Source organism: Marmota marmota, unplaced genomic scaffold (assembly GCF_001458135.2).
Source record: "Marmota marmota marmota unplaced genomic scaffold, marMar, whole genome shotgun sequence".
Classification (NCBI taxonomy): Eukaryota; Metazoa; Chordata; class Mammalia; order Rodentia; family Sciuridae; genus Marmota; species Marmota marmota.
This window is the reverse complement of record NW_025999900.1, coordinates 59721020-59740612: the sequence shown is the minus strand read 5'-3', so window position 1 is coordinate 59740612 and position 19593 is coordinate 59721020.

The window sequence follows — 19593 nt, the reverse complement described above, 5'->3', positions numbered from 1 at the left end:
TCTCTCTCTCTCTCTCTCTCTCTCTCTCTCTCTCTCTCTCTCTCTCTCTCCCCCTTTCTCTCTCTCTCTCTCTCTCTCTCTCTCTCTCTCTCTCTCTCACTCACAAGGCTCCAACACCAGCTTTGGGGCAATGAGTACTATTGGCCTCCATTCCAAGTCTAAAAGGCCAGCCCTCTCCCTCCAGAGCCTCCCACCTGATTTGTTAGTTTCATTGGCCCACCCAAGGAAGGGAGCAGAACTGGGTGTCCCTGGGCCTCTCAGAACCCAGCTCAAAGGCAGCAAAGAATTTCATGCTCACTCTACCCTGAGCTGAGTCTGCATAAGCAGGCTTGCCCCATTTTTTTGCTCCTGAGGACCTGGCCACACTAGCCTGATACTGACTAGCTTGTGTGGCTGGAATGGTGTGGGTCATGCCGCGTGAACCAGGAGGAGATGTGTGTGTGTCTGTGTGTGTAGATGCTGCCTGAGTCGTGTTGGTGTCAAAAGCAAATGAATTTCATTGTTTAAATGTTTTATTATATAAATAGTGTGCACAGGGACCATATCCCCTTGTCATGTTATCTGTGATTATAAAACATGCATTTGCAATAAATTAAGCTCTCTGGGAACACCGGCAAGCAGTATTGGAGCCAAATGAATGTCTTGGAACGTGAGTGTTATCTCAGGTCACATCAAGTCCAAAGCCAACTGAGACCTTCCCTACCCTCCTGGCTTTGTGGGGAGGGACACAGGAACTCTTCTTGCTCCTTCTTAGAGCTGCATTTTAAGGTCACCCTGAAGTTCCTGTACTCTGCTTGAAAGTGCAGTGTTCTAAAAGACAGTTTGACGTTTCCATTGTTTTATGTTTTTTTTTAAACATATCTGCTTTATGTTTGGAAATAAAAATCTCTATTTTGTTCTATGAAACATTGTGTGGTTTGGAAACTCTTTTTTTTTTTTTTTGTCCTGCAGTAAAGGGGTTTATCTCAAGGGCTATGAGGAGAAAGGGGGTGTGTGGCTTATCTTGACATGCTCACCTCCAGACAGGATTAGTGCCTCACTGCGCAGGGCTGAACTCAAGGTGACCGCGGTCCTCTAGCCAACATAAGCATTGCCAGTCCCTGGGAGTATCTTCAGAAACATTCCCAGTGTCTCCTAGACCTCCTCAGTCAAGGTCCCCAGGGGTGGGCCCCGGGAACTTGGAAAATTCCAAAATGCACACTGAGTAGAAAGACCCTGAATAGACCCGGTCACTAGGGAGGGGAAGCCGGGTCCTGTCCAGCAGCTTCACACCCAGCCCCAGGGGTCAATGTCCACCATGACAATTTGTTTAACAAACAGTCTGACAATTTGTTTTCCCAGCCCACAGTGCAGTATAAACTGCAAATAAGAGGAGGAAGGACATTGTCAGAGGACGGGAGGGTGGGAGGCACTGTCCTCAAGTTCATGGAGAGACCGGCCGTGAACCCAGGCCCTGCCACACGTTAATGAAGTCTCCTGATGATGGCCACGGCTGACAGCCCTGGCCCAGCAAGGAAAACAGGGCGTGTGCTCAGAATCTTCTGCTTACAAAAGCTCAGGGGTGAGGAATTAAAATAAAATTTTACCACTTGTATCATTTGTTCCCCAGCATGAGATTTCTTTTTTAATTTGCCATTATTTTAATGGTGCACATGATACTTTCCCTAAGGTTCTCCCTGTGGTATCTGTTATCTTCAAAACCCTTCTTGCCCCATGAGAAGAAAGAGAGAAGGGTCCCCTGGGCAAAGCATGGCATCTGTCACCTCTTCCACTTAGGTGGCTGGTAAAGGCAGAGGCCAAGATTTCATCTCCACATTGATCCACGTGGTCCTGAACTGCAGGCGATGAAGACTGAACCTTCCAAATCCAACAGGAGCTGAAGTGGTGTGCACCCTGGAGTCAGACCCACACACGTCCATCCTGAGCAGTCATCTCGGTGCAACGTTCCTACAGAGGGACAGCAGAGGATGGGGAGGGGCCTGGTTTTCCGAGGCCGGCCATGGGCAAGGGCAGGTGACGTGGTGAAGTCATCTGTACTGCAGCTCATACGGCAGGTGAAAGAAGGGATTCCACCCAGAGTTTGCAGATTCCCCTCTCTGAAGTCTTAGAGTAGCACCAAATACCCTCCAGAAACCTCTGTGAGTCTTATGGCCCTGAAAGAGGAGGCCCCTTACCTTCTAATTACTTGTTCAAAACATTAAAACATTCTATGAAGAAAGATGCAGCTTTGCCCACAGGGCCCCCTGCCTCTAGGCCTGTACAGAATTGGTTAGGGCATTGCCACGCTGATTTAAGCAGCGTCTGTTCATATACGACATAACAGTGTACGTGTTTGTTTTCCTACAGTGGAAAAATCAGAAGCTGGGGCAGGAACTTCAGTGTTAAAACACTGTTTCATTAGAAAACTGGATTCAGCATCTCTCGTTTTAATTTAGCACCTCTCAGGCCCTCGGCTGGCTGTGAAATCACACTAAACACACACAAATGTCATCTCAATCTTTGTGGAGCCTCTCCTATTCCTGGCAGGCTGAGTCATTTTTATGACTGTGAAATTTTTTTTTTTTCCACAACCAGGAATCTCATGGAATCGATTATGCTGCCTCTGTTTTCACCTGGGCCTTCCAAACCCAGAGGTGGCATGTTTAATTGGGGAGATTCATCATCTTCTAGTGGAAGCCCCTTGCTGAGAACTGTACCCAGCTATTTGGCCTCAGCCTGTCCTGTCACCGTCTCACCAGCTCTGTCTCCCACAGCAGTGACCTTTGGCAGCCTGCTTCCCCTGATTAGGCTTTCAGGGGAGAGACCCCCACTTGCCTGGGGCACCTGGGGCTGGGTGTCATGTGGCAGTTGCTCTCTGGCTTGCCCTCCACATGCTGCTCCAACTTGCTCTTCACTGTGGCCTTCTGCTGCCAGTTTCCTCCACATGGACATGAGGGGAAATTGCTCTAAATCGTCCTGCAACATAGGCTGCCTCATATTGCAAGTGTATTTCCCGGCCTTGAGCATGTGCAAATAATCCAAGCCCTTTTCTGTTGGAATGAGGATTCAAGGAGAAAAGTTAAAAAAAAAATTGTAATGTTGTATCTTGGGTTGCATTTTGGAACAGTAAAGGATATTAAAGTAAAATGCAGTGACGTGCAGAGTTGGTAGTTAACATGGCTGTTCTGGTGTAACTGTTGCCTTGCTTTTGACAAATGCCTCCTGGTATGAGTTTATGGCCTCAGAAAAATGTAAGGCTTCTCTTTTGCTCCCCACTTGCACTCTTCAAAATGGCAGTGGATCTGTTCGAGGAACAGGTTTGGAGTCAGCCTGGCACTTGGCTCAAGTAACCACGGCTTCGAGGCACTTGACCTTGAGGAAGTCCTTCCAACCTCCTGCAAACTCACCTCGGAGCGATGTGGTTGTGAGGATTACATCAGATAGCCTGGGGAAGGCTTGCCCAGGAACTGGGAGCCTCCTGTTGAACCCCCATCCCAACTTTCTCCTCAGCCGCACCCAGCAGATTCTAAAGCAGCACCGTGTGGCGGGCATCTGGGCCCGGAGTTCTCTACGTCAGTCGGACCCTGAAGTTCTGCCCTGCATTTATGCTAGGAGTCTGGGATCTGCCTTGTGTGCTTGAGAGTGTCCCGGGGTGGTTGTTGCAGGGAATTTCTAGAATCAGTCAGGATTCGGTTGCAGACAACAGAGTCCACTCTAACTAGCTTAAAGGATTTATCATGGGGCAGTAAGTGGCTCACAAAGCTTTGAGGGAGTAGGTACCTCTAAAATTTCAGGGGGACTCCAGCCCTGGGAGCACATGATGGTCTAGCAGGAAACTGCTAGATGAGGTTCCTCTTCTCTCCATTGTGCCACGGCGGGCAAAGGATGCCCCCCACGGTTGTCTCCTCCTGTGCTTCTCCTCCGTGCGAGCATCATGCAGGGATGTTGGAGAGATGCATCCAGACCCCGGCAGCAGGGCCGTCAGGGGACGTCTACTTCATTGCCTCTCTCTGCCTCACACGCGGCACCTCGCATGGAGCTTCATGGGTGGCGAGGGAGCAAATCCAGGGCGTCCCTCACGGTGGGTCCACACGTCTGGATTTTAAAATTCCAGGCACATCCCTGTTTCCAGGTCCCAACTTCCGCAGAAACAGCAGTAGGAACAGCCCTGGGAGGGTGTGCGGGGCGAGCTCTTCCATCACGACATCCATTTCTGTGCTCTGTTCATTTCCCTCTGGGTCATTCATGATCTTCAGTGACATCCTGAAGTCTGTAAGCTGAATTGTGAAGTTACCAGCCACTGTCCCTGGCAGCCTGCTTTGTTCATGAGCAAGCACCGGGGCACTGGAGAGAGACTGAGTGACGTGCCCAGGATGAAGTGTCTCGTCCACCTGTTCCTCGAGAGCCCCCCTCCAGGACTGGACGGCTGTGCGCCTTCACAGCGCACACACACTGCACACCCGAGGCCCTCGCTGTCCACGTGTCTTTTCCCCCAACCTCCTTGTTATCACCCCCATCTCGTCCTCTCCAAGCCCTGACCATCCTCAAGTAAAATAAAGAATTCAGTGAAGAGGCTGTGGATGTGGCTCCGCGGTAGAGCACTTGCCTAGCCCACGTGAGGCCCTGGGTTCCATCCCCAGCACGGCAGAAGAAGAAGAAGAAGAAAAGACTATTAGAGCTCCTACTGAGTGTCAGGGATAGACACAGAGGTGAGCAGAGCACAGACCTAAGCACCCTGCGCCAAGGAGTCTACCCCAGGGCTGGCCACTGCCTCTGACCCAGGCCAAGCTGTGTCCCTGACCCAGGCCAAGCTGTGCCCCTGGGGTCCTCTTTCCAGGGAGAACACACTACTGCATTGCAGCTCAGAGCTGGCCCCCGGGGACGTCCCTTCTCACTGTGTTTCACCCCAGTCCTCAGAGGGGCTGCGATGCTGTAGCACGTGCTTCCTGCTGGTTCCACGGGGTCCTGCAGGGCCATGTGCACTGGGCTCCACGTCTTTACTCCTAAAGGCTGACCGGGGGCCTCCAAGGAGGCTGTGGGGTGACCAAGCGTGAGGAGGGTGAGGGAATATGCACCCACAGGGCTGCTGCCCCTGAGCGTTGCTCGGAGGGGTTTCTCTCCACTGACTCACCTGGGTGCCCCCGGGGAGGGGTCTCACACCCTGTCTGTGACTGAGCTTCACACAGCTGGGGCTCTGACCCCCAATCTCTGAGGGCCAGTGCGACCCGGGTTTTGCACCTTCTCACCAAGGCCCTCCAGGGCTCTGTGTTTGCTCCCTGTTCAGCTCCCTCCTCTGCCGGCTCTGACCATCTGTGTCTATCTGTCTGGGGTAGATGAAACACTGTCCAACGTCCTTAGCAATCGGGGAAATGTAAACCAAAACTACAGGAGTTTTCACCTCACCCCAGTTAGGACGGTAACCCTCAAGATTGGAAACGATAATAAATGCTGGTGAAGATGTGGCCGTAATAAGTGATTTATTTATTATACATTGTCGGTGGGACTGCCAGTCACTTCAGGGGTGAGGCCAACTGGGCCTAGTAAATAGAAACCTGATGAGTGCAGCCTGGGGGGCCTCCACCCAATTACCCCCCCAGCTCTAGCCACTCCAGAAGGCAGGAGGTAGTTGTCTATTCCACTGGAGAGGAAAACAGGGCTGAGACCGGTGGGAGCAAGACCCCAAGGTCGCAGCCAGAAAGAGGCCCGGCAGCCCCCCAGCCCTGCTCTCCTGCAACCCCCGTGAGACCGAGATCCTGCCACGCGCAACGAAGCCAACCCACTGTGGGCCCCTTCCATCTGCAACCCCAAACTACTGGTTGCCAAGGGAACAGCAAGGTAGGGTGAGAACAGAGCTGGGGAACCTGGGCAGAACCTGTTAGCCCCGAGGACCTGGGAGTTACCTGAATGACCGCCAGGAGCACTGGGTTAAGAGGGACACTGAGGTTGTGACAGAGAACAGAGCTGTCCCCAGGCCACGGGGGAAGCTTCGTTTAGTCTTCGTTTCCTTGTCTCTAAGCAGAAGGATTGTCCCAGTCTGAGCCCATGAACTCAAGTGCTTACAGAACCAGCAGTAGGCCCAAAGGAGCCCTCTGGTCAGAGCATAAGAAACGTCCCTCGGGAGGTGGGGCCTGCCCGGTCTCCACCCGCTGGGTGGTGAGCTTTGGGTGACTGAGTGACTGTTCTTCAATCACTCAATATTTCAGATTTTAAAGTAAAGAAAAAAAGAACACCCATTTTTAAAGTAACAACAAACTCAAATAGTTTTTCTTTTTTTTTTAAAGCATGCCTGTGAACTGTGTGTGTGCGCACTGGCTCAGAGGCTATTGCTTTACAAGCTTTGGTTTAAGAATTCCTAAATTCGGTGGGGTTGCAGACCCATAGGCCTCGTGTGTGTGAGACATTCCTCGGTGGACTCACAGTGCTGGACTTGGTCACTGACCCGTACAGCATGAGTTAGTCTGAGCACCTGACATGTGTGTATCAGGCTTTTAGGTACATGATCTCTGTGATCTCACTCAGCTTTACAGCAGATTTTCTGGCTCTGCTCCCCACTTGTTGTTGTTGATTTTTTTTTTTTTTTTTTGGCAGTTGAAAATACAGGCTCAGAGAGATGATTGACTTGTGCAAGGTTGCACAGCACATACCCGAGTTGAAATTTGATCCTGGGAGATTTTTCAAAGTGTTTTCAGTTTTGTGGGTAGAAATTCCATGATATAATCAGCCCTCAGTAGAAAAAACAAAAATAAATGCACAAAACTTTTGAGGACTTGACCCCAACATTATGTCAAGATCCCCTACGGCATCTCCAGTGTTCCCAAAGGTGCCCACTCAGTCCTCTTCAATGAATGACCAGCAGGCTTTGGGGCTGGGCCTGTACCTGCAGCCCCTGGGTGAGCAGTCCCTTGGCAGCTGTCCAGCCCATAAATTGTCCTAAAGGGCTGCCTGGTTTGGGCTGTTGGTAGGAGGTGGGAGAGACGGGAGGCCCTGAAAGCCAGGATCTTTCCCATCTGTTCCACATCAGGGTGCTGTTGAATACTTCATGCTCTCCATTGTACCAACAAAGAAAAGCAGAACTAATCTCTTTGTTTAAGGTTCCCTGACTGACATCACTGGTGATTAAGTGGCATATTGTTTTCTCATAACTGGAGCAGACTGGCGCTGTGGGGAGGTTGGGAAAGAGAAGAGACTCCCCCACAGAGCCCAGTGGGAAGCATTTCATGCGATGGAGGTAGAAAAAATGATAGCTCTGGGGCTGGAGTGGGAGAGAGGACGACCGCAGTTGTCTCAGCCATGGAGATGAGAACCTAGAGAAGGCAGAAGACTATCTGAGTGTCCGTGCATCCATTTATCCCTTTATTATATCTACCCATCCACCCATTCATGTATCCATTCATCCATCCAACCATCCATCTATCCAACCAACCAACCATCCATCCACCCATCCACCCATCCATCCAACCATCCATTGATCCATCCAACCATCCATCCATCCATCCATTCATCTAACCATCCATCCATCCATCCATCCATCCATCCATCCATCCATCCATTTATCCCTTTGCTGCAAGGGGGCCAGAAGCCAAGGGATGCAAGCGGCCTTTAGAGGCTAAAGAAGTCAAGGAGTGGGTTGTCCCCTAGATCCTCCACAAGGAACATGCCACAGTGACAGCCTTGACGTTAGCCCCATCTTCAGACTTCTCCAGAACTGTATGAATAAATTCATGTCATTTAACCCACAAAGCATGTGGTAACGTGCTCTAGCAGGGATAGGGAACTAACCTGTCTCCACATAGGTTCACAGTGACCATTGAATAAGCTACAATATGAAAAGCATTTTGCATGGTGCTTGGTACGTGGTCAATGCTCATAACCCAGCAGTAGCCAGCAGAGGCTTGAAAACTCTTGTCCCTGGTTGCCCCATGACCTCATGCCCAGACTCACCAGCCTAAATCACTGAGTGAACGTCATAAGCTAAAATACACACTCTTTGTCTTAAGTCATCGAGTTTGCCATATACCATTTCATTGTGGTTGTTAGAATGATAATTATAACAACCACCAGTGACATGGACTAGTGACTTATGATGTGCTGGGCTTGGCACTAAACCCCTTTAAAAATCTTTGTTTCTTTTTTTAAAAAGGTTGAAATTTATTTCACTTTTAAAATACATACATGGAGTATAACTTCCCATTTTTGTGGTTGTACATGATGTGGAGTTTCTTGGGTCGTGTATTCATATATGAGCATGGGAAAATCAAGTCTGATTCATCTGCTGTCTTTCTTATTCCCATCCCTCTCCTTTCCCTACATCCCCCTTTGTCTAATCCAAGGGACTCCTATTCTTCCCTCCCTAACCCCTTTTTGTATGTTAGCATCTGCACATCAGAGAGAACATTCATCCTTTGTTTTTTTTTTAGGATTGGCTTATTTCACTTAGAATGATAGTTCCATCCATTTACTGGTAAATGCCATAATTTCGTTCTTCTTTGTGGCTGAGTAATATTCCATTGTGTATACATACCACATTTTCTTTATGCATTCACTTGTTGAAGAGCACTGAAGTTGGTTCCATAGCTTTGCTATTGTGAATTGAGCTGCTATAAACATTGAAAACATCTGAGTATCTTACTGATATGCATGGATGGGAATCACCTAGAAGCTTGTAAGAATGTCCCAGAGCCCCCACTTAGTCACACTGAATCAGGAAAATCAGAGGAGTGGCATTTTGGCAATCTCGTGCTTGCTCATTTCAGCTGCACAACACGTCCGCAAGGCAGAGGTCCTCAGGCCCATTTCACAGACAAGGAAGGTGAGGCTCAGAGAAATGAAGTTTACTAGCCTGCGGCAGAGGCAGAACTTAAACACAAGAGCTTCTCCCCCTGTCACTGGCCACACTGTGGTTAAGGGCTGGCTCCCACTGCCGTCACTCTACCTCACGTTCTAGGGGCTGTCCCTGGTGACCAGCATGGGTGTTGTCCTGGGCTCACCTGAGGCTGGGGTGCTCCAGGCAGAGGTGAGAGGGGGCAGGGATAATGAGGTTTGCTTTCTCTACCAAAATGGAACTTGCTGTTAAATAAGAGCATGGATATTTAATTGCCCAGGTGAGGAGACTACTCTGCATAGCAACGTCAAGTCCAGCTCCAGTAGAAGCCGCCATGAAGTAAACACCCCTGGGCTCAAGTGCCCTGCTTTCTTGGCCGCTCCTGTCCCTCCCTCTAGGACCGCTGGGCCGAGGTTCGGCTTCCAGGGGTGACAGCCGGTGCCAGTCCGTAGCACCTCTGGTGCCCCAGCCTGTGGCGTCGCACCTCTCCGCGTCTCAGAGGCGTGATGGTGGCACCGTTTCCTTTTGCCATCGGCTGTGCCTCATTGCTCCATAAACAGCAAGCTGCGGGGACCCTCGACCTCCTCTGCCCATTTCAAGCCCCTTTGCCTTGATTTCTCCCACTTCTGAGCTCAAAGCAGGACAGGAACAGCCCCCGTGGTGTCACGCCCGTTTCTGCATGCCATGTGGGGACTGCACGCTGCCCACCCTGTGATGCTGTCACTGACCTGGGGTCCAGCCTGACCCTCTTCTCTCTGAGCTGGTCCCTTGCCCATCAAATGGCTGGAGGCAGCCAATTGCTCCTTGGACAAGCCCTGGGGCGTTTAACACTTCATCATGTCCCTGAGAAATACTCCTGGGACCTGCCACTTGGAGGTGACAGGCTCTGTCCAAATATTCTAAAGACAACATCAACGGAACCTTGAAACAAATGCCAGGAAGTGTCTCGAGTGGCTGGCGATGTGAACTGGCTCAGCCTTGGAGAGGCCGCAGCGGCGGTAAGGATGGTTGTGGGGGTGACCAGGGGGACGGTGACGAGGCACGGAGATGGAAAGGGACCGCCAGATCAGGACAGGGAAGTAGCGGAGGAGTGACCGTCACAGCTGCCCAGTTCCCTCTTACATCCTGCTTGCTGCAGGTCAGGCAAGAATGATCTCATTCGGTGCCCACGATGCCCCGTGAGGCGGGCACTGTTGTTACTCCCATTACACAGACGGAAGAGCTGAGGCTTCTCCGTTCCTGCCATTTCTAAGCTGGATCCTCCAGCCCCTTGTTAGAAAACTGTCCCCTTGTCCCTGCCACGTCCTTCCTGTCCTTCCTGAAGGTTCATCAGACCTGACCTCTGCTGGCCACTGAGGCCCACCCAAGCGAGGAGGGGTAAGTAAGGAGTGGCCACTCTTTTCACTAATTGACCATTGTTTCCTCTCTGCCACTTGAGTCTTCCCTCAATGCAATGCCTGTTAGTTTGGGATCTTTCTTCATCAGGGGACAGTTTTGCTTCCCTGTCTTGGTATCTTTGGCCAAGGTCAGAGACATATTTAGTTGTCACGACCAGGGAGCGGGTTCTGCTGGCCTCTAGTGGGTGGAGATGCTGATAAACGTTCCCCAAGGCACAGGACGGTCACCAGGACTAAGAGCTCTCCAGCCCTGAGTGCCAGGAGTGCCGTGGTCAAGGACTCCTCTCTGAGCTGGGGTCCAGCCTTGTCCTTGCTGGCCCCTGATCTGAATCCTTTTATCGGAACCTTCTGGGCTCACTTCTGCCTCTGTGTGATGGCAGCAGCTCGCGGCTCCTATTGATCCTGACAACTTGCCTGGGTGGTCACCAGCTTCCTGTCCCCATCATCACATGCCACCAGCCAGGTGGACAACCTCCCACCTCCTGCAGCAGTGCCCTCCCAACACAACTGCACTCACGATGCTCTGCCAAGATGCAAAAGAGACCCCCAGGAGGACGAGGTCACCTCACTCCAGGACACCGTGTCCTGCCCTGGCAGAGCACCACCCACCACTTCCTGCCGAAGCTGTGCACTTCCCAGGCATCCAGAGGCCCAATTCCCTGGAGTCCCAGTGCGGGGGCGGAACTGGCAGTAGGGAAAAAAGGCTCTGTGACCCAGGCCTAAAAATAAAAATATTATTCAATTGTCAGGGTCTGACAGACGGAGCGCCTGGCGCAGGAAGCGGGCCCATGGCAACGGGATAAACACTGGCAGCCTTTCAGGGTGGCTTAGAATGGATTTGGCCGCCTCCAGAGACCGAGGGCTTCCCAGCTGAGCTCGCTGGTTTCTGGGCTGGGGCCGGGGTTGGCTCTGGGTGTGTGGGAAGGAAAGGGGCAATGGCTGGCCTCGTTGTTTAGGACTCCATGGCTTCTGGGATGTCCTCTCTAAACAGAAGGCAGCTCTGGAGTGAGTGGGTTTCTGCTGGGCGGGCAAGTCGATGCCCACTCTTGGTTTGGGTTCCCAGTTAAAGCAAGCGTCTCCCTTTTTCATGCACATGAATGAGGGCCACGGACTAGTGGGACCCAGCGTCTTCTTGGTTCCTCCAAGTTCTTTCCTGGCTTTAGGTCTGGCTTCCACATCCTTCCTCCCATCTCCGTCCTCTCCATCTAACCCGTCCTTTTAGACCCAACTAAAATGTCTCTTCCTGCAGGCAGGATTCCCAGGCTTCCTCTCTCTTCCAACCCTAAACCAGCCATCGCAGGCAGCGGCCAGCTGTCCGCCCAGGGCTCCGAGGGCACTTCATCAGCCTTATATTGTGCCTTGCAGTCAGCAAGGTGGGGTCACAGGACATGGGATGAGAAGTCAGATGAACCAGCTCAAATCCCAACGCTGCTTCTGGGTTACTCTGTGGCCTTGAGCATTTAGCTCCCCCCACCCCCCGCTGCCTTAACTTTCTCACCTATGAAATGGCCTCCATGTCTATTTGTAGAGCTGTTGTGATTTTAAAATGTCAGTGATGCAGGGAATTACCTGTACACCATAGCTCCCTGGAAATGACAGCTGTCCTCAGCTTTAGGCAGAAAGAAGGTGGCCTCTGACGTTAGACCTAGATTGGAAGCCTGACTTCTCTGCTTAATGGATTTAGGGGTTGCACTTTGACCCCAACATATATACTGAAGTCCTGATCCCTGCTCCCTGGAATGTGGCCTTATTTGGATACAGAATCATTGCAGATGTGATTAGTAAAGATGGGATCTCCCTGGAATAATCTGGGTTCTGGATCCAATGTGCCTGATGGTCACATAAGCAGACACTATGAAGATTCACGAGAAGGTGACATGAGACTCTGGAGGCAACATGTGACACTCTGTGTCCTGCATCACAAGCCAAGGAAGACCAAGGATCAACAGCCACTACCTGAAGCTTGGAGAGGGACACAGAATGGATTCTCATGCAAGGCCCTGGATAAATGCAGCTCTGATGACACCTCCGCTTGGACTTCTAGCCTCCAGGCCTGTGGGGAATCCTGCCTGGTGCTGTAAGCCACTCAATTTCACAGCGATTTGTTACAGCAGCCTCAGCCAACTAAGACGATGGGCGAGTCCCTGTCCCTGCCTTGGGCTCTTCAACTGCAAGCTGGGGACCGTGGAGATAACAGATGTGAAAGTGGTTAATTCAGCCCCTAGGAGAATCAACCGTAATGGATCTGAAACTCAGCCACCTTCTGGAAAAGGAACGCAGAGGAGGGGATCCCTCCATCCCCAGCTCAGCCTACGGAGGCACCTGAGATCCCAAGTGAGAAATCCAATCAGCAACGTCTGATGCTTCTGCAGACGACAAGGCTCTAGAACACTCAGCAGGCAAGGACGCAGAAGGAGAGCCAGACCGAGAAGGTGGACACCAAATAAAACGATGAGGCTGAGAAGCCGACACCTCTGAGCAGCACAGGCGTCCCGCCAGCCCACACGGGGCGAGGAGCGCGGAGGCCAGTGGTGGCTTTACGTGTCCAGCGTCCCTCCCCACATCATCTTTAAACCGGATCGCCCCTTGCCTGGCCCTTCCTCCATGAGTGTGGGCTAGTGCACCTGCCAGTCAGCCCTGGCCACACGAGTGGGCAAAGACCCAGAGCCAGGCAACCAGAGTTTCCCGTTGCCATGGTAACAGAGATGTGACAGAAACACAGGGGACCCAATTTGACCATCCCCAGCTGGGGCTCTACCCGTGGAGGCTGGAGAAAGACCTCTCAACTCCCAGGTGGCCGAGCTGGGTGACATACACCTGGTCTCTGCTGTCCTGACCCTGTGTCCCTACAGCCCGGAGGAACTCATCTGTGGTACAAAACACGAGGGCCACACACGCAGGGAAGCAGAAGGAGGGTGTGTGCACATGAACAAGAGAGAGGAGGGGACCTGATGGCATCATTTGGGTCCCCAGGCTAGCTCCGTGGGTGGCCTCCCCAGCTGCAGGAGTCAGTCATTCTTTTGCTGTGGCCGGTTGCAGTTAAGATGTGCTCATCCACAGTGAGAAGGTCCCGTTTAACCCAGGACGGTTGGCAGATGTGGGGGACCAGAGTGAAGGCTGGAGAGACAAGCCTTGGGGACCAAGAGAGCGCGAAGAAAGAAGGACTCTGAGCCCCAGGGCAGCCCAGGGACTGTCCAGCCTGGAGGGGTTACGGTAGCTGCCAAGGTGGGGTCTCTCCAGAAAAGCCTGTTAGGGCACCAGCGAGGGGAACTTCAACTTGCATTCTACACATCAGGCCCCAAACTGTCACCTGCCCCGTCCTGGGCTCGCTCTCATCGACTCACCACTTTAGTTAATATTTAGTAGAAATGTCGATTTGTCTCTCATGCCCAGCTTGGCCTGTGACTCAGCAGCCACGGAGGATTCCATCTAGAATCTTCTTCCCTAGGTCCCCAAAGGGACCATGTGACCCAATGTCTATTAGACCCCTTGGGAATCTTTCCCTCCCTTGAGAATCTCAACAAGTGACAGAGAGACTGCAGACACACGGAGCTGGTCAGAGCCAGCCCTGGACAAGGGGGAGCCCAGGCAGGGGCAGAACCTGGGAGGGGACGGGGGCAGGTGGGTTGCAGGGTGGATGTAGCCACCGGGGAGGGGCAGATGAGCCACATGTGGCCTCAGAGGACAAGTGTGTTGCTGCCTTTCCTTTTCCCCTGGGACTCAGTAACCTCCTTCATGTGTGTCCTTCAGTGACACTCTCACCTGAGCCAGGTGGGTGAGGTTGGTGTTCCTTGCCACGGCGACACCAGGCAATACTTTTTCCTCCTCTGCGGGGTGTGTGGGCTCCTGGCTCTGCTGACACGAGCCAGGTGGGGTGGCAGGGATGTGCTGGAAGGCCTGGGCAGCTGAGCTCTCTGGCTTGGGCTAGCAACTCCTCGTCATTCCACAGGGTGTGGGGAGCACCAACTGCTCATCAGCCTGTGGGGACGCTGGAGAGAGGGACTCCAAGAAGGTTCCTGTTCTTGAGTCACAGGTGCTGCTGGAGACTTGGGGAACGCAGGGGAGCAGGGCCAACTGGTCTACCCCAAGCCACTTGTCAGCCTTTTGCTCCTGTATGGTAGTGAGAAGGGGGATGTGGCCAAGGGCGCTCGAGTGCTCTGGTGGCTTTGTGAGTGGCTGCTGACTGCCTTCCCACTGGATTGCAAGCCCCCAGGAAAACTGCAAGCTCTGCACTGGGAAGATTCCTAAGTTCTAGGGCCTCCCACAGCACCGAGCACACAGCAGGCCTCCAGGGTTTGCTCCGGAGGAGGCTCAGGGGAGAAGCCGCGAGGCCTCGTTGGTCACAGAGAGGCATTAGATTTATTCCACACTCGGGGCCCGGGCCTTTGGAGGGACGGTGTGGAGCGACCAGGTTTGTGCTTGTACAGGGCCCCTCTGGTAGCTAGGGGGTGTGGTTTGCAGGGGCAGGAAGGGGAGCCTACCAGGTAAGAGGTAAGAGGTCCCTGTAAGAAGTCTGTAGATGGACTCAGACCTCAACTGCGCAACAGCTGCCCTCAGGGTGAGCGAGAGGGGCCTGCAGCTCCGGTCAGCAGTCAGCGCTCCATCCAGGGGCAGGGGGAGAAGGCAGCGGGCAGACTCCTGTCCCCAGGCCACTGTGGGAGGAGGGCAGGTGAGCCGGCACCCAGGAAACCGTGCAAGGCACAGGGTGGGGAAAGGAAGCCCTGCTCTGGAGAGCCCACTGGGGGCCGGTGGCGGGTGGAGGGAGCGACCAGCATTCAGCAGGAGGGACGCCAGGTCCCCTTCCTGTGTACTTTGAAAGCACAGGCGCTCCCTCTGCCTTCTGTCAAGAGCAGGCGATGCTTGGTACCAAATGAAAGTTTCTTCCCTGTCCTCCCTGCTCTTGTTGAATATCCTCAAATTTGAGTGGCGGGGTGGTCAAGAGCGCAGAACTGGACTGCCTAGAATCGAATCAGGGCCCTGCACGCAGCCAGTGTGAGACGGAGGACGATTACTAACCTGACTGGGCCTTCCTCGACCCCAGGACCTTCAAGTTCACGGTGGAAACCGGAGCAGGAGCTCCCAGTCCTCCTGCCCCCGCCCCCCCACAGCCACCCGTGTTCAGGAGTTGTGCCACAGGGTGGTCACTCTTCCAGGAAAAGAATGACAGCCCTGGAGACCACCTAAGCATCACACCATTGGGCAGGGCCACGCTGGGCCCCATCCCTCCCAGACTCCAAGCCCGGAGCCTCCCCAGGCCAGCATCTCTACAAAGTAGCCCCCCATGGGCCCTCCCTCCACAGACCGCACATTGTCCATGGCCCCTCCAGGACTCGGCCATTGCCCTTGTAACCAATGACGATTACAGTGCGCTTTGCCTTTTCAAAGTTCTCAAGATCCTTATTTTTTGCTTTCTATTTCCCTCCTGGCTCCAGGGGGCTGGGACCAAGAGTTGGATGCTAGGGCTGTGACAGGGGATCCAGGGCTGAGCCAGCCCCATGCTGGCCACATCCCAGTCTGGAGAGTGGGAGGTCAGAACAGGCTTCTTAGAGGAGGTGGCCCCAGAGCTGAACCCACTGGATATGCGTCATCTTGACCCAAGAGACTTCTTATGTATTTGTTAATTTACGTATTGTTAATTTCTTATGTATTTGCTCATGTCACTGTGCCTGATGGCTTATGGAACAGACAGTAGAATGGGGACAAGTCGTATTTGCTGGTGGCCTCAGTGCTTCTAGCCAACTCCAGAGACCCACAGGTGGTTGAGTCACTCAGTGGGAAATACTAGAACGTACATAGCAGTATCAAGAAACATATGTGTGCCTCTATACACGTATGTGTATCTGTGAACACAGGTGAGTGCACAGGCATGTATTTTCATCATAGGAAAAACAGTAGCCTGTTCAGACTCCCCCAGGACAGAGACGAACGATCTCTCTGAGATCTTATGTCTGGAGCGCTTTTGTGGACAGCCGAGGCTTGAGATGAGGCTTCTGCGCCACCTGCCTGGACCTCTCCTGGGCGGAAGCCATGGGCAGGGCAGACCCAGGCCTAAGTCCTGCCTTCTCTCCTTGGACCTCGGCCAGCTCTGCTGCACTTTGGGCCCCTCACATGTGATCCCCTGGGGTTGCGGGAAGACTACGTGACACCTGGATGTGAAGGGCCCCCCCACCTACTCCCCCAGCCTGCTTTTATCAGCTGATGGTTCCTGGCTCCATAGATGCCTGGCACCCAGATGTAGCCCACGAATGCTTGGTGCACAAACCACCCAGAGAGCAGAGGCTGATAAACTAATCCCATTTTGGAGACTCTGCTTCCCTCAATGCAGAGAAATCAGGACTCTGAACTTTGATGAACCGCAGGGGTTATAAATCCTGCCAACAAGTTATCGGGTAATAAATGCTTCTCTTGTGAAGTTTTAGCAGCTCTCTTGAACAATAAAGGCCCCCTTATCACATTTCATGATAAAGTTGGGTCTCAGTGACGGCCAGTCAGGAGATCACAGAAACATCTGCCTAAAGACAGAAGATAATGCCCATTCCAGAGAGGGCTTCAAAGGGGACAGTCCATGGCACAGAATCCCACCTCCACCTCCACCACCGATAAACCGCCTTAGAAACGCAAATCTGATTTGGGCCCCAAAGGAGAAAATCAAAACCAGAAATGGAGACACGAATACCATATTTTGTTTGGTTTTCTTTTTTTTTTAACGTGTGGGAGCATTTTAAAAGCAAGAGGTGTGGATGCTGTCTGTGAGGATTCTGCTTTTAGCAAGGTGAAACTTCTCACCGAGCCATTGTTCCCAGTGGCGATGTGGTCACCTCAGAGTCGGGGATATTTTACCGATGGGCATCAAGCTTCTGTTTTTATGAACGGAAGAAGAGGACCGGCATTTCTAGAAGCAGAGACTATCTGTCTTGTTCACCACCACTGTGTTCCTGTCCCTAGCACAAAGCCTGGCCCCCCAAAGATGATCACCCAATATGTGTCTAATAAACAGATGGAACCATGACCCCAAACAGAATCACAGCCCCATAAGCAGTTTGGCAAACACTTTGGAGTCACAATGCACCCCACCCTGTTCTAGTCCACTGGTGCTACTATGATGACAAAATACCATAGACAGTGGCTTATAAAAAGCAGAAATCTACTTCTCTTGTTCTGAAAGCTGGAAGTCCAAGTTCAAGGGGCAGCAGATTCAGGTCCCAGGGGCCTGCTTTCTCCTAGACAGCTGTCTGCTCACTCTCGCCTCCAGTGGCAGAAAAGAAGAATGCAGTCACCAGGTCAAGAGGACTCGGTCCCCATGGCCTGGTCACCTCCCACAGACTCCACCTCTGGGACCGTTTGGATCTGAAATGTCCCCCAAAAGGCCATGTGTTAAAGGCTTGATCCCCAGCTGGACGCTATTGGAAGGCAGTGGAAACTTTAAATGGGGCCTAGTAGGAGTCTTCCAGTCATTGGGAGTGTGCCCTTAAAGGGGGCATTAGGACCCCAGCTCCACTTCTTTCTTTCTTGCACACCCAGCTGTGAGGCAATAGGCCTCTTCCACCATGCACTCCCCCCACAGTGTGCAACTATGGGCCCAAAGCAACAGGCGACTGTCATGTACTGAAACCTCCAAATCTGTGAGCCAAAGTAAAATTTTTCTCTTTATAAGTTGACTTATCTCAGCTGTTTGTTACAATAATGGAAAACTTACTAACACATGTTTCTAATACCATCCATTTAGGAGTGGGGAATCCAACCTATGGATTTGTGGGTGGGGGAGATAGACAGTCAGAATACATCATATGCCTTGAAGGTTTCAGTCTGATAAATCCAGGTTTCAGAACAGATAGGAAAATACTTGGACATCTCAATTTCCAATCAGATCCCAAACCAAACTCTGACCAGCCTCATAACTAAGCTGAATGCTTGTTCCACTGTGGGTTAGTGGTCTTCTTCCCATTTCTGATTTGAGGAGTGTCTTTGGTCTATTCTGTGTCAGTCACACACAGGCCTCTCACCTACAGAAATGTCTGTGGAATTCCTTGGAAGGATCCAAATCCATGTTCCTACACCTCCAGCTGCCTAGTGTGGTGTTTTAAAAAGAGCCCAGGCCTGGGCCCCACACTGGGAAAAACCGCTGGGAGGCAGTCTCAGCTGAGTAATAAGGAATGAGAGAGGAAAGAGAAAGGTCAGGGGAAAGTGGGGAGGGGACCAGAGCCAGGAAGGGGGGACTGCTGGTCACCACACTCGTGACCTCACGTGAAAACCACAGAGGAAGGAGCCACAGAAGAAGGAGTTGGAGAAGTCATTTGAATCAGGACTCCCTGGAAAAGTTCAGGAAAACTAAGCATGAAAATGAGCAAAAGGGAATCATCCAGGAAATCCTACATCAAGTTACTATAAGGAAAAAGAGACTAAGAACAGAACACAGCCGAACCAATAAGGTCAGCCACCAGAGAGCCTTGTCATGGAAGAGATCCAACTGAGACCTGCTAGAGAACAAAAAGACCTGCAGTCAGGGGACAGTACAAGACACCTCCGAAACGTTAGTTAGAGTTCCAAGAGCCAAGAAAGGAAAGGAAGACAGAACTCAAGAATCAGAAGAAGAAAGTCACTTTAGAAATAAAGAAAAAAAACTAGGAGAAACTCAATACCAAATAATAGAGCTGAAAATGCTTTCAGGAAAACAGAGGATGAGAAGCAGAGACTTTTATTTTATTTTTTTATTGGTTGTTCAAAACATTACAAAGCTCTTGACATATCATATTTCATACATTACATTCAAGTGGGTTATGAACTGCCATTTTTACCCCAAATACAGATTGCAGAATCACATCGGTTACACATCCACATTTTTACATAATGCCCTATTAGTGACTCTTGTATTCTGCTACCTTTCCTATCCTCTACTATCCCCCCTCCCCCCCTCCCATCTTCTCTCTCTACCCCATCTACTGTAATTCATTTCTCTCCTTGTTTTTTTTCCCATTCCCCTCACAACCTCTTATATGTAATTTTGTATAACAATGAGGGTCTCCTTCTATTTCCCTGCAATTTCCCTTTTCTCTCCCTTTCCCTCCCACCTCATGTCTCTGTTTAATGTTAATCTTTTCCTCCTGCTCTTCCTCCCTGCTCTGTTCTTAGTTGCTCTCATTATATCAAAGAAGACATTTGGCATTTGTTTTTTAGGGATTGGCTAGCTTCACTTAGCATAATCTGCTCTAATGCCATCCATTTCCCTGCAAATTCCATGATTTTGTCATTTTTTAGTGCTGTGTAATACTCCATTGTGTATAAATGCCACATATTTTTTTATCCATTCATCTATTGAAGGGCATCTGGGTTGGTTCCACAGTCTAGCTATTGTGCTGCTATGAACATCGATGTGGCAGTATCCCTGCAGTACGCTCT